General features: G+C 47.8%; 1 long non-coding RNA gene across 1 annotated transcript; it reads right to left on the bottom strand.

The window, feature by feature from the left end:
• Window positions 1-5654: 5654 nt before the first annotated feature.
• On the bottom strand, window positions 5655-8389 carry LOC131750757 (uncharacterized). The gene is made up of 3 exons (XR_010837679.1): window positions 8119-8389; window positions 7805-7903; window positions 5655-7036 (listed from the first exon to the last, which is right to left on the bottom strand). It is a non-coding gene; the product is annotated as an uncharacterized lncRNA (long non-coding RNA).
• Window positions 8390-14391: the final 6002 nt, after the last annotated feature.

Below are 14391 nucleotides of genomic sequence, written 5' to 3'. Positions count from 1 at the left end.
CCCCAGCTCCTCAGCACCTCCTTTGTCTCTGAGACCACTGCCAGCTGTTCAGTCAACGTGGAGCAGGCTGCATGTGCAGGGAGGACAGCTGGGGTCAGGAGACGTGGGTTCAGTTACCAGCTCTGCCTCTCAGAGGCTGGGTAAGTGGAGGCACCTTACCTGCCTCCATGAGCTCAGTTTCTTCATTGCATTTGTTGTGGAGATCAAAGCAGAGACGGTCTTGGTCTCAAACCATATTCAAGGAACTGAAAGGTAAGTCCAGCTTACAGATACAGTCGAAGCCACCTGAAGCCCTGGCCAGCCCTACTCCCTCCCTGCTTGGAGGGAGTCACTGTCCGGATCACTGATGGTCTTTGCTATCATGTTTATCCCATTCCCACACGTTGCTATCCCGAGTATTACTGATTTGCCTGTTTTAATATGCTATGTATATTATGGTAGTATACCGAATGCATTATTCTGTAATTTGCCCTTTTACTCAATGAAATGCTTTTGAGATCTAGCCATATCGATACATGGAACTCGAGTTCCATAATTTTCAATCTTTAGCGCAGCTTTCTACAAATATGCCATGATTCATCCGCTCTCCTCTCAATATACATTTCGGTTGTTTCCAATTATGTTTGGTTATTTCAAGCAACACTGAAATAAATATTCTTTTACGTGTCAAAAAATGATTTATGCAGAGATAAGTGTTTTCAGGGCGCTTACACACATTGACCAGTGGCGTTCGCTATTCATTTTGATGACACCGTCTCCTGAACCCCAAATCAAGGTCAACAACTTGATGATAGAACAGACCAGAGGTTGGGACTCTCTGGAATGCAAAGGCAATAATTGTCACCCTCTCTTCAGTGCTCCCGAAGGGCCAAGCCCCATGCTAAGTGTCCTGCCTACTCAAATTATCAAAAAAAATCCCTGTGAGGGAGCTACAGGTATTACCCCAGCTGAGGAAACCCAGGTGCAGAGAGGTCAGATAGCTTGGCCAAGGTCATACAACAGTGGTTGAGCTTGAATTCAAACCAAACCTGTGGGCTTCCCTGGTGGCGCAGTGGTTGAGAGTCCGCCTGCCGATGCAGGGGACGCGGGTTCGTGCCCCGGTCCGGGAAGACCCCACATGCCGCGGAGCAGCTAGCCCCGTGAGCCATGGCCACTGAGCCTGCGTGTCTGGAGCCTGTGCTCCGCAACGGGAGGGGTCACAGCAGTGAGAGGCCTGCGTACCGTAAAAAACAAACAAACAAAAAACAAACCTGGTTCCATACGACTCTGCTACCCATATGTTAGCCAGACAGACCAGAGGGGTCCCAGCAGAAGCCCCCAGACGTGTCAGCATAAAGACAAGAGGGACTGATCCCAACCCTGAGCTCAGGGAGGCCTTCCTTAGGAAGGCACCAGTCCCAAATGTCCTAGAAAGATGCGGAGCATTGCAGTGGCAGCAATGGGCAGCATCTGGAAAAAGAGACACATCAGGCCCAGGCCTCGAGGCTGGTAGATTTAGCACTGCCCCCTTCACTCACCTCCCATCGGCCCCTCCCTTCCTTGCATTTCTCTTTTCCCCCGATTCTACCATGATCTGTCTGCTGTCCACCCTTCTTTCCGGTTCTTCTCTTTTTACCTTTTTTCTCTTGGGTCATCTTATCTCTCTTCATACCCCCAATAATCCATGCATGCATGCATCCACCCATGCATCTGTGAGTCCATCCATGCATCCATCCATCCGTTTACTTATCCATTCATCTGACATGAACTGAGCACCAATGCTGTGTCTGGACATTGGAGCCTGAGTGAGGCTGTGCCTAGAATAGGTGGTGAGTGCATTCATCACACTCAGCTAAACTTCCTTGAGGAAACTCTGAGAGCTGTCCTCTCCCTCAAACACACCCAGAGACAAACACACCCTTACACAAACCAGGCAAACCTACTAGGAAAAACCCTGAAGAGACAGTCATGGCTCTCTGGCACCACCTGCTGGTAACTTGAGAGATTACCTCCTGGGCTGGAGAGTTCCAATGTGACTCAGGGCAGGGCTGCCCTGGCTCCCAGACTTTGCTCCTCCTGCGCTGCAACTTCTGCCAGTGATTCTACTTTAGGGGCTACTCAGAGTGGGGTTCTTGTCAGAAATGTTTAATTCCCTAGCCGTTGCTAGGCCCAAGCCAAAGGCCAGAATATGAAGCAGTGAGAGAGATCGTTATGGATTGGATGTTTGTGTCTCCCTAAATTCATATGTTGAAACCTAACCCCTAATGTGATGATATAAAAGGTGGAGCCTTTGAGCAGTCATAGGTCGAGAGGGTGGGGCTCTCATGAATGGAATTGGTGCCCTTGTAGGAAGAGACATGAGAGCTTGCTTCGTTGCTCTCTGCTCTCTGCCGTGTGAGGGTACGATGAGAAGATGGCCATCTGCAAACCAGGACAGGGGATCCACCAGCACCTTGATCTTGGACTTCCAGCCTCCAGAACTGCAAGAAATAAATGTCTGTTGTTTAAGCCACCGAGTCTATGGCATTTTGTTACAGCAGCCTAAGCAGATTAAGAGATGTCTGTTTATTTTAATGCAAAGGAATGTGTGCTCTCCAGTGTGTATGTGAATCCTGCATGTTTGTGCTCTGCTGTGTGTATGCTCAGGGGTGTGTACATGGGGGAGCCAAGGTGCACATTCCAAGCATGTGCTCGCACACCATGCCCCGAGCACGATGGAGATGTGCGTGTGAGTGATCCTAACCTGTGCACACCAGGTGTCCTCAGGAATGTGCGTGGGAAGATACCCATGGAGCCTTCTCACACATATACATGGGATAACCCTGAGGCCTCGACTCCCAGAGTTCCTAGAGGCTTGGGCCCCAGTTGTCCACTAACACAGTCCGTGTTGGCTTCCTTACCTTCCCTGTCTCACTTCCCTGCTCCCCTACACGGGCATCTTGGGATCACCTCCAAAATAAACTACCTGCATGCAAATCTCCTTGTCTCCAGATCTGCTCCTTGGACAACGAAGGAGGCAGCCCAAGAGGAGAGGCCACCTCGCTGAGGCTGTCAGAGCACGAAGATGGCAAGAGCCTGGCTCCCCGGTGGTATAACTGCGCCTCTGAGCTACCCAATTGGCAACTGTCCCACATCCCCACCCCCACCCCTGCCTTCTGGTTAGCTGAGAAAACCCTAATCATTTAAGTCTCTTTTAATGGAGTTGTCTGTTTCTTGTGTGCACTCTTCCGTGTGAAGGGTGGGTCCGGCAGCCACTTGAGGACGAGCCATAGTGGGTAGAGCACAGCTGAGTGTATGTGTTTATATGCACACAAGAGGCACTGAGGGAGTGCCTGCTGTGTGCAGGCCCCCTGTAGTGACTTGTGTATCTGGGACACAGAATTGGGTTGGCCTGGCATGTCTGTGCCCGTCCCCGTGGTTCCCCTGTCAGCTCCAGGTTTCGCCTTTCTTCAGCACCAACCTTGTCCTCAACCCACCTGCTTCTCCACTGCCCTCACGCTGGTTACCTGGACAACCTCTGTAGAATCCCAGCTAGTCTCCCCGATGGTATTCTTGCTCCTCTTTAAGCTATTTTCCACTCAGCAGTCAGCGATAGAGTCTAAAAACATGTTGGATCATGTTGTTCTCTTGGGGGGCTTTTGACTGCACCACGAGGCTTGTGGGAGCTTAGTTCCCCGACCAGGGATCAAACCCGGATCCTGGCAGTGAAAGCGCCACGTCCTAACCACTGGACGGCCATGGAATTCCCATGTTGTTCTCTCGTTACAAACCCTTCAAAGGCCCCTGTCACTCTGGGGCATCTGCTCCGCAGAGGTCACGGGTCTCGTCTCTGCCCTCTCTTCCCCTCCCGGGGAAGCTCCAGTCTTAGGATAACTCCTCACTGCATCCCCGTTGGGCCCAGGAATGGGGAGACTGACTCTTGCAGGCTGGGTTTCCCAGGCACCCATGACAGCTGGTTTCCAGCTGGGTCCAGCCAATGGGAGGCACTGGTGGAGATGGGAGTTCAGTAGAAAGAGAGAAACCAGGGTATCTCTGCCCAGCACCTCCTCCATGGTTCCCATGGAACTGGCCTGGACAGGGCCCAGCTTCTGCTGAGCGACCCCAGCTCATCTCATCCCTCCATCCCCAATCCTGGGAGGAACCATGGCTAAGCTCTAAGCCCTGTTGTCTTCTTAGCACTTCCCTCACCTGGGTAACCAATTCCCTCCATGTCATATACTTGAGATTCCTGTTTTCTGGTTTGACCCTGACTGACACCACCAGCCATCTGACTTTCCAGCCCGAGGAGGAAGCCAGCAGCCTACGTAGGGCAGAGCCACGGAAACAGCATGGGATGGAACCGAATCTTGGGGCACCTCCCCTGCGCTCCCCCTGCCTCCGGACTTGAAGTCAAGTACTGTGAGATGATGAATTTCCTAACTGTTTACCTTAGGCAGGGTTTCCTGCTACTGGCCTCTGAAAACATTTGTGGTATTCGGTGCCAGGAATCTGCAGATGCCCCCAATATCTATTCTCCCTTTCTTCCAAGGTAAGAGGCATTTTCCTTGTGCACAGGACATTTCCGGGTCTCCCAGGCAGCCGGGGTCGCGGGTGGTGGTGGGGAAACCACAAGCTGATCTCTGAGCATGGTCAGAAGAGATGTATGCAAATTCCACGTTGGGTGCTTAAAGATAAAGCGCAAGCTTGCCCCTCCCCTTTCTCTGTCTGGAATGTGGGTGTGGTGTAGGAGCCATTGCAGGCGGTATTAGTTTCCTGGGGCCACCAGCTGGGTCACTTAAACAACAGAAATGTATTCTCTCCCAGGTCTAGAGGCTAGAAGTCTGAAATCAAGGGGTCAGCAGGGTTGGTTCCTTCTGAGGGCTGTGAGGGAAAGATCTGTTCCAGGCCCTTCTCCTTAGCTAGTAGGTGGCTGCCTTCCTTCTATGCATGTCTCTCTGTGTCGAAATTTCAGCTTTTTATAAAGATACAAGTCTTACTGGATTAGGGCCCACCCTAATGACCTCATCTTAACTAATTACATCTGCATTGACCCTATGTCCAAATAAGGTTACATTAGGAGGTACGGGGGAATTTGGAGAGGGGAACACAATTGAACCAATGCTTTGCGGGTGAAGGCACACCCTAGAGTTGGAGGAACTGAGAGATAGAATGAGCAGATGATTTCACAGAGCAAAGCTGCCATGCCAGCCTGGACTTTGAGGTGAGAGGAGAATAAATTTCTCTCTTATTCATGCACCATTATATGGGGGTCTCGGTTACATTCAAACAAATGTATGTCATAGGTCAGGGTCTGGGAAGGGAACGGATGTCAAGCCCAAGGGGTAATTGAGGAATATTTAATAAACGTGCGGGGACTTCCCTGGTTGTCCAGTGGTAAAGCATCCGCCTTTCGATGCAGGGGATGCGGGTTCGATCCCTGCTCAGGGAACTAAGATCCCACATGTCTTGGGGCAACTAAGCCTGCATGCCACAACTAGTGAGCCCACGAGCCTCAACTAGAGAGCCCGTGCGCCTCAACTCGAGAGACTGTGTGCCGCAAACTACAGAGCCCAGGCGTCCTGGAGCCTGCTCGTCACAATGAGAGAAGAGAAAAACCCTCATGCCACAAATAGAGAGAAGCCCGTGCACCACAATGAAGATCCCATGTGCCAACGAAGACACGACACAGCCACAAATAAACAAAATAAATCAATCTTTTAAAAATAAATAAATAAATAAAAGTGCGGATGGGGTTGGAGAAACTAACAAGGAACGGTGAGGCATCTCAAGGCTAGCAACAGCGGGGAGCCGATATCACCCCCGGGGCCTGAAAAGGCAGAGGGAGGAAGCAGTGAATGGAGCCCTGAGGTAGGAGCTGTGGGGAAAGGTGAAGGTCCGCTGATAGGAGCCAGGGCCTTTGATGGAGGGATGCAGGCATTGGGATAGATGCCCCATCTTCTTGTCCTCTAGTCTCCTGCCGGCACCTTCCACTTGACTGAACGGAACCCAGAGGACCATGGAGCCCACGGATGCTTCCATCAGGTCAGCCAGCGGGGCAGGGTGGGTGGAGCCCGGCAAGGGGCGGATGGAGAGCGTCCAGTGGGCTGACACCTGGTTCCTGCTGCCACGTGCCCCCTGCTGGCTGTGGGCTCAGGAAGCTTTTTCTTCTGCGCAAGAGGATCCCTGGCCTGGGATCTAGTAGGTGTTCGACAAACATTTATTGAATGTGGACGTGCCAGGAGGGCCGTGGAATGAGAGCAGGGGAAGGAGGGGGCTTCACACCTCCAGCCCCTTCGTCACCACCCCCCCCCCAGAGCAGTGGAGGTGGGGGCGCTGCTTCTCCCACCCACCTGCTCAGCCCCAGGAAGACAGGGCACTGGCCTGTATCCCTCCCCAGTGCCACTGTCCAGCATCACCTCGGGTCCCAGCGGAGGCAGTGTCTTCCTCGGGGTGGGAGCCACCTGCATGTCGTCGCAGCCCTGGGTCCCCTCAGTGGCTTCTTGGTGCCATTGCAGGGCCAGGGGGGCACCTGCCTGATCTCTGCGGCTCTGAGCTGTCCCATCTGAGAGGGATGGGGCTGGTAGCTGGGGTGCTACAGGGCAGTGAGGCACCAGAGAATCTGGGACTTAAGATCACTGTGGGCGACTCAAGGTGAACATTGGCATCTTACAGACTCTGAGAAGTCCTACAGGAAAGATCCATTTGAACTTTCTTTAATCTCGGATTTCCCAAGCCCATTGGATCTTTGATTCTTTATCGACTGCCCACTGGGTTCTGGGTGGGAGCTGAGTCCCCAGCAGGGAACACAGCAGGGGCTCCATTATCGTGGCTTATTTGTCACAGAACATGGATTAACATCCTCCAAACGCTGCTCTTCAGAACCACCATCCAAACGCTGCCACTGGACTGGCTTCTCCGGGACGCGCAGAGGGGCGGGCCTCCAGATGTGCCCGTTATGAGAGTCAGGGGAGGAAGAGGCAGGCATCGAAGCATCTTTAGCTTCATTCATTCATTCGTTGCCTCTGTTTTTTTCACATCTTTACTGGAGTATCAGTGCTTTACAATATTGTGTTCGTTTCTGCCGTACAACAAAGTGAATAAGCCACATGTATACATACATCCCCATATCCCCTCCCTCTTGCGTCTCCCTCCCACCCTCCCTACCCCACCCCTCTAGGTGGTCACAGAGCACGTAGCTGATCTCCCTGTGCTATGCGGCTGCTTCCCACTAGCTATCCAGTTTACATTTGGTAGCGTGTATATGTCCCTGCCACTCTCTCACTTCATCCCAGGCTCCCCTCCCCCCTGCCAGTGTCCTCAAGTCCTTTCTCAATGTCTGCATCTTTATTCCTGCCCCACCACTAGGTTCAACAGTACCATTTTTCTAGATTCCATATATATTCATTAGCATATGGTATTTGTTTTTCTCTTTCTGACTTACTTCACTTTGTATGACAGTCTCTAGGTCCATCCACCTCACTACAAATAACTCAATTTCATTCCTTCTTATGGCTAATATTCCATTGTCTATATATGCCACATCTTCTTTAGCCATTCCTCTGTTGATGGACATTTAGGTTGCTTCCATGTCCTGGCTATTGTAAATAGCCTCTTTTAATGTAATGTGTATATTGCTGAATACACACCATGTGCCAGGCCTCTTCTGGCGCTGGGAATTCAAAGATAGATAAGAAAGTTTGGCCCTCATGAAGTTTCCCACCAGGTGTGAACTAGAAACAATGAAAACGCTCCTCCCTAAGAAAAGGGTCCTCAGCTGCCCCAGCCTCGTTACCCTCCAGACCAACCTCCCAACTGCCCATACTCTCCCGCACACGCGGGCCTTTACCTCCCGTTCACGATGCGGCTTGCTTTAGGCTGAGGCCTACTGTGCATCCGTCAGCTTCCCTGCCAGCTTCCTCTTCCCAGGGCAAAGCTCCAGCTGATCCTAGGCCAGAAAACCCCAGAGGATTAATCAGCAGCACCCGTGACAGTGTGTCCACCAGGCCTTGAGGATAAGGTGACCTGACAGGCACTGTGGTGAGAATCCCGGAGGGTCCATCTCCCTTGGGACAGAGCAGAGGGCCAGGGTGGCTGCGTGCCTGCTGGCAGAGAGGCTGGGACCTACTCAAGGCCACCTGGTTAAAGGCTGCAGAATCTTACCGTGTGACGTTGGAGCGGGGGGCGGGCACTGACCAACCGGGGGGGCCCTGGGCCAGTCCTCGCTGTTCTCTGGTCCTTAACTTCCTGTCTGTCAGAAGAGATGGATTAGATCATCTTTTAGGCTCTGTCTGTTTCAGACACTCTACAGTGGGATCCAGGAGGGTCTGACCCGCCTCTCCCGCTCCCCAGCCATGTCCTCGGCCTCTCCCCCTTTCTTCCTCAGCTCAGGGTCTGGGAAATGGCTCTGAGCTTCAAAGCTGAGCAAACAAACGTGTCCAGGCCCACAGGGAACAGGGAGTAAGGGAGGGCACAGCTATTTTTATCCCGCTTTGAAGGATTTCACAGCTGCTACTTTTGTGTCGACACACTCACCACAGGCTCAGGCTATTAGAGTCACAGACAACACTGTGGGAGTTCTCGGAGGGGCTGCACCCCTAAAAGAAACCCTGCCCAGCTGATGCTTGACAGCCCATCACGAGGGATCCGTTTAAAGCAACTAAGCATTGCCTTCCTCCCATGCTTCTGAAACGTAGGAGCCCCCAAAGGATGGCTCTACACAATCAGTAACGCCAGCAGGAAGGAGTCTGGTGATCCTTAGAGCACTGGGTGTTGAGGAGAGACAAGCGTTGCTCGGGAAAGTCTGCAGAGCCTGTTTGCCTTATTCGGCAAACAGTCATTGAGCCCCTACAAAATGTCAGTCCCTGGGCTGGGAGGTTGTTTCCAACAGCTAGTGAAGGGGTGCTAAGTCTTTTCTACAAATTAATGTGAGTTGAGTTCACGGATTTAGTGCCAGGCTCTGTGCTGCACACTTCACTGAGGTGACCTCAGGTATCGCTCTACCTCCGGAATATACCCTGATCACACCCACATCTCTCCACTTCCATCTCCACCATCCCAGGCCAAGCCCCATGCCCACCCCTCATAGCCCTGCTTTGCCCAAGAGACTGAAGTAGCTCCAGCCTGTCCCCTTCACTCACCCCACAATCCTTCCCACCGTACCCAGGAGAGAGGTTTTTTAAAAGCAAAAGCGAGATCCCAGGTCCTTCCCTTGCTTAATCACCACTGCCATCCACCATGGCTTTCTTCTTACGCTTAGAATAAAGACCAAACTCCTTCTCAGCCTGACCTGCAAAGAGACCCTATACAGTCTGGCCTTCACCCACCTCTTTCTCTCTCTTTTTCTTATTCTCTCTCTCTCTAAATCTGGATTTCCGGTAACAGAATTGGATTAATCAAATATCATGAATCTGCTCATGGGCCACTCTTATTTATTAGACACTCAGTTATTTTAAAGAATGTAGTTGCCACCTTCAAAACCACATCTAACATAATGACACAGATGACTCTCAAAAGTGTTATGCTAAGTGAAAGACGCCCAGAAACATAAGCTCTATACTATACGCTTCCATTTGTATGTAAAGATGCTAGAAAAGGCCAAACTAAGGAGATGGACAGCAGATCACAGGTTGCCAGGGGGGCCAGGTGTGGGGGTGGGATGGAATGTGACTGGGTGGGAGGGAAATTTCTCGGGTCATGAAAATGTTCCATATCATGACCGTGGTGGCGGTTACATGGCTGTGTGTGTTTGTCAAGACTTATTAAATTTACAGTTAAAACTGGAGAAGTTTATTGTATGCAAATTTACCTTTGAAAAAGCTAAAACCCAAATGAAAACTACCAAAGCAAAGCAGGAAGTTCTAACAACATCTAATCTATCCTCCTTCCTCCACCCCAGACTTGAGTTAACGGTCATCCAGAATCCTCTGTTTATCATGCCTTTGCTTGCCTTTTTATACAGTTTTATTCACCTATTTGCATTCCTTAAAAGGTATATTTTAAAATCTCAGTTGTTTTTAATTCTATAAAAAGAGTATTAAGCTGCATTTCATCTTCTGGGGTCTTTTTTTCCTTCTTAATTTAGATTCCTAGGAATTATCTACATCGTGGCATGTCATGGTGATTCATCCTTTTTGACTGCTGATTAATATTCCATTGTATAAATATACTACACATTTTCACCCATTTGCCTTCATGGACATTTCTGTTGTTTCTATGTTTCTGTTATTGAGGATTGAGGACAGGAACACCAGGAATATTCTTGTGCACGTCTCCTGGGGCACATGTGCATTATTTTCTTGAGGGTTCTACCTAGGAGTAGAATTGCTGGATCAGGTGTGAATTCAGCTTTAGACATCACCTCTTCCTGGACCTCATCCCCTCCCACTCTTCACTTTGACTACTATGCTTCAGCCTCACAGACCTCCTCTCCTTGGACAAGCCAAGCCCATTCCAGCCTCCAGATCTTTGCACCTGTTGTCCTTCCCACCCTTCAGGGCTTCTCACAGCTGGCTTTTACCTGCTCTTTAGGACTCAACTGAACACTACCTCCTCAGCCCAAATGTCACTCTCTCTGGTCCCCCATCTAAATGAGTCACTCCCATTCCCACCCCAGTCACCTACATTTCATTCTTTTTTTGTTTTTTGGTATGCCGCTGCAGAACACAGGCTCTGGACGTGCAGGCTCAGCGGCCATGGCTCACGGGCCTAGCCGCTCCGCGGCACGTGGGATCCTCCCGGACCGGGGCAGGAACCCGTTTCCCCTGCATCGGCAGGCAGACTCTCAACCACTGCGCCACCAGGGGAGCCCCTACATTTCATTCTTTTCATAGCACCTTCCACCACAATCAGAAATAGCCTTTATTGATTGATTGATTGATTGATTTTTGGCTGCGTTGGGTCTTTGTTGCTGTGCGCAGGCTTTCTAGTTGCAGCGAGCGGGGGCTACACTTCATTGCGGTGTGTGGGCTTCTTATTGCTGTGGCTTCTCTTGTTGCAGAGCATGGGCTCTAGGTACACAGGCTTCAGTAGTTGCAGCACGTGGGCTCAGTAGTTGTGGCACATGGGCTCAGTAGTTGTGGCTCGCAGGCTCTAGAGCACAGGCTCAGTAGTTGTGGCGCATGGGCTTAGTTGCTCCGTAGCATGTGGGATCTTCCCAGAGCATGGATCGAACCCATGTCCCCTGCATTGGCAGGTGGATTCTTAACCACTGCTCCACCAGAGAAGTCCCAGCTGGGACTATTTTTTCATGGCTGCATCCCCAAGAACATACTGATATAGAGAAAGTACTCAATAAAAATTTTTTAAAATTGAGGTGGATACTAATATATATATATTTTTAAATTAATTAATTTATTTATGGCTGTGTTGGGTCTTTGTTGCTGCGCATGGGTTTTCACTGGTTGCGTCCAGCAGGGGCTACTGTTTGTTGCGGTGCGCGGGCTTCTCATTGTGGTGGCTTCTCTTGTTGTGGAACACAGGCTCCAGGCGCGTGGGCTTCAGTAGTTGCAGCACATGGGCTCAGTAGTTGTGGTTCACAGGCTCTAGAGAGCAGGCTCAGTAGTTGTGGCACATGGGCTTAGTTGCTCCGTGGTATGTGGGATCTTCCCAGACCAGGGCTCAAACCTGTGTTCCCTGCATTGGCAGGAGGATTCTTAACCACTTTGCCACGGGAAGTCCCCGACTAATATTAATCCTATGTTAGAGGTGAGAAACTTGAAACTCAGAGAAGTTAAGCCATGTGCCCAAAGATGCAGAGCTTGGAAGTGGCAGAGCCAGGATTTGAACCAAGGTGTGACCAGTCCCAGAGCCCATATTCCTGGAAGCTGCTGGCTTGTTCTGATGTGAACTTTCCTTCCCCCTCCCCTGTTATCAGCTTGCCATTCAATGTCACCCGTGCAGCCACACATTGGAGGAAACTCTGGGACCTGTTGTTGGCTGTCTCTCCCCCATCTGCAGTGGACGGGGGGGTGGCCTTGGACCATGGGAGACCTAGTGTTCTACCACCTGTTCTGGGAATGGGGTCCAGTCTGTACCCCTCTCACCTGTCTTCTGCCCTATATTAGAGCCTCAGGATATATGTCTCTTTCCTATCATCTCAAAAGTTCCAGCTGCTGCCAGTAAAAATGGTGAGCTTTAGAATGGGATCAAAACTAGGTTGTTATCAACTTAAAATAGACAGTTATAGATTTAAGTTTTTATATGTAAGCCTCATGGTGTCCAAAAGCAAAAACCTATAGTAAATACACAGAAGATAAAGAGAAAGGTATATGAGCATACCACTGAAGAAAGTCATCAAACCACAAAAAAAGAGAGCTAGAGAAGAAGAAAGGAACAGAGAGAAACTACAAAAACAACTAGAAAACAAATAACAAAGTGGAAATAAGTACATACGTAGCAATAATTACTTTAATGTAAATGCACTAAATTCTCTAATCAAAAGACATAAAGCTGGTGAATGGATGAAAAAAACAAGGCCCATCTTTACATTGCTTACAAGAGACACTTTATATGTAAGGACACACACAGACTGAAAGTGAATGGATGGAAAAAGATATTCCATGCAAATGGAAACCAAAAGAAAGCTGGAGTAGCTATACTTTTTTTTTTTTTTTTTTTTTTTGTAGCTATACTTATGTCAGAAAAAATAAACTTTAAAAAAAAAGACTGTAATAAGAGACAAAGAAGGGTGTTAACACAATGATAAAGGAGTCAATCCAACAATAGGATATAACATGTAAATACTTATGCACCAAACATAGGAGTACCTAAATATATAGAGCAAATATTAACAGACCTAAAGAGAGAAATAGAAGTATAATAATTGTAAGGGACTTTAATACCCCACTTACATCAATGGATAGATCATCCAGACAGAAAACCAATTAGGAAACTTTGGTCTAAAATGACCAAATGACATGTTAGACCAGATTGATTTAACAGATATTTACATAACATTCCATCCAAAAGCAACAGAACACACATTCTTCTCAAGTGCACATGGAACATTTTCCAAGATATATCATACATTAGGCCATAAACAAGTCTTAATAAATTTAAGAGAATTGAAATAATATCAAGCATCTTTTTCTGACCACAATTGTATGAAACTACAAATTAATTACATGAAGAAACTGGAAAATTCACAAATATGAGAGATTAAACAACATGCTACTGAACAACCAATGGGTCAAGGAAGAAATCAAAAGAGAAACTAAAACATACCTTGAGACAAATAAAAATAGAAATGTAACATATCAAAATTTATGAGATGAAGCAAAAGCAGTTCTAAGGGGGCGATTCAAGCAATAAATGCTTACCTCAAGAAACAAGAAAAGTCTCAAATAGACAACTAACTTTACACCTCAAGGAACTACAAAAAGAAGGACAAATGAAGCTCAAAGTTAGTAGAAGGAAGGAAATAACAAAGATTAGAGCAGAAATAAATGAAATAGAGACTAAAAAGACAACAGAAAAGATAATTGAAACTAAGAGTCAGTTCTTTAAAAAGATGAATAAAATTGCAAACCTTCAACTAGACTTATCAAGAAAAAAAGAGAGAGGACTCAAAATCAGAAATGAAAGAGGAGATATTAGAACTGATACCAAAGAAATACAAAGGCTCATAAGAGACAACTATGAGCAATTATATGCCAACAAATTGGACAACCTAGAAGAAATGGATAAATTCCTAGAAATATACAAACTAACAAGACTGAATCATGATGAAACAGAAAATCTGAACAGACCAGTTACTCACAAGGAGATTGAATCAGTAATTGAAAACTTCCCAACAAACAAAAGTCCAGGATCAGACAGCTTCACAGATGATTTCTACCAAACATTCAAAGAAGAATTAATACCTATCCTTCTCAAACTATTCCAAAAAATAGAAGAGGGGAAACTCTTCCAAATACATTTTATGAAGCCAGCATTTCCCTGATAACAAAAGCAGAAAAGGACACCACAAAACCCTGAAAGCTATAAGCCAATATCCCTGTTGAATATAGGTAAAAAAAATCCTAAATAAAATATTAGCAAATTGAATTCAACAGTACATTAAAAGGATTGATCGTATACCATGATCAAGTGGGATTTATTCCAGAGATGTGAGGATGGTTCAACTCCACAAATCAGTCATATGATATACCACATTAACAAAATGAAGGATAAAAATCATATGATCATCTCAATAGACACAGAAAAAGTGTTTGACAAAATTCAACATTCATTTCTTATTTTTTAAAAAAAAGGTCTCAACAAAACGAGTATAGAGCAGACATACCTCAACATAGTAAAGGCCATATGTGACAAGCCCACAGTTAACATTATACTCAACAGTGAAAAGCCAAAAGTTTTTCTTCTAAGATCAGGAACAAGACAAGGTTGTCCGCTCTCACACTTTTATTTGACTTAGAACTAGAAGTTCTACTCAGA

This window comes from Kogia breviceps, chromosome 1, assembly GCF_026419965.1.
Source record: "Kogia breviceps isolate mKogBre1 chromosome 1, mKogBre1 haplotype 1, whole genome shotgun sequence".
Taxonomy (NCBI): domain Eukaryota; kingdom Metazoa; phylum Chordata; class Mammalia; order Artiodactyla; family Physeteridae; genus Kogia; species Kogia breviceps.
Note: the sequence above shows the minus strand (reverse complement) of the source record. Positions and strands in the feature narration are given on the sequence as shown.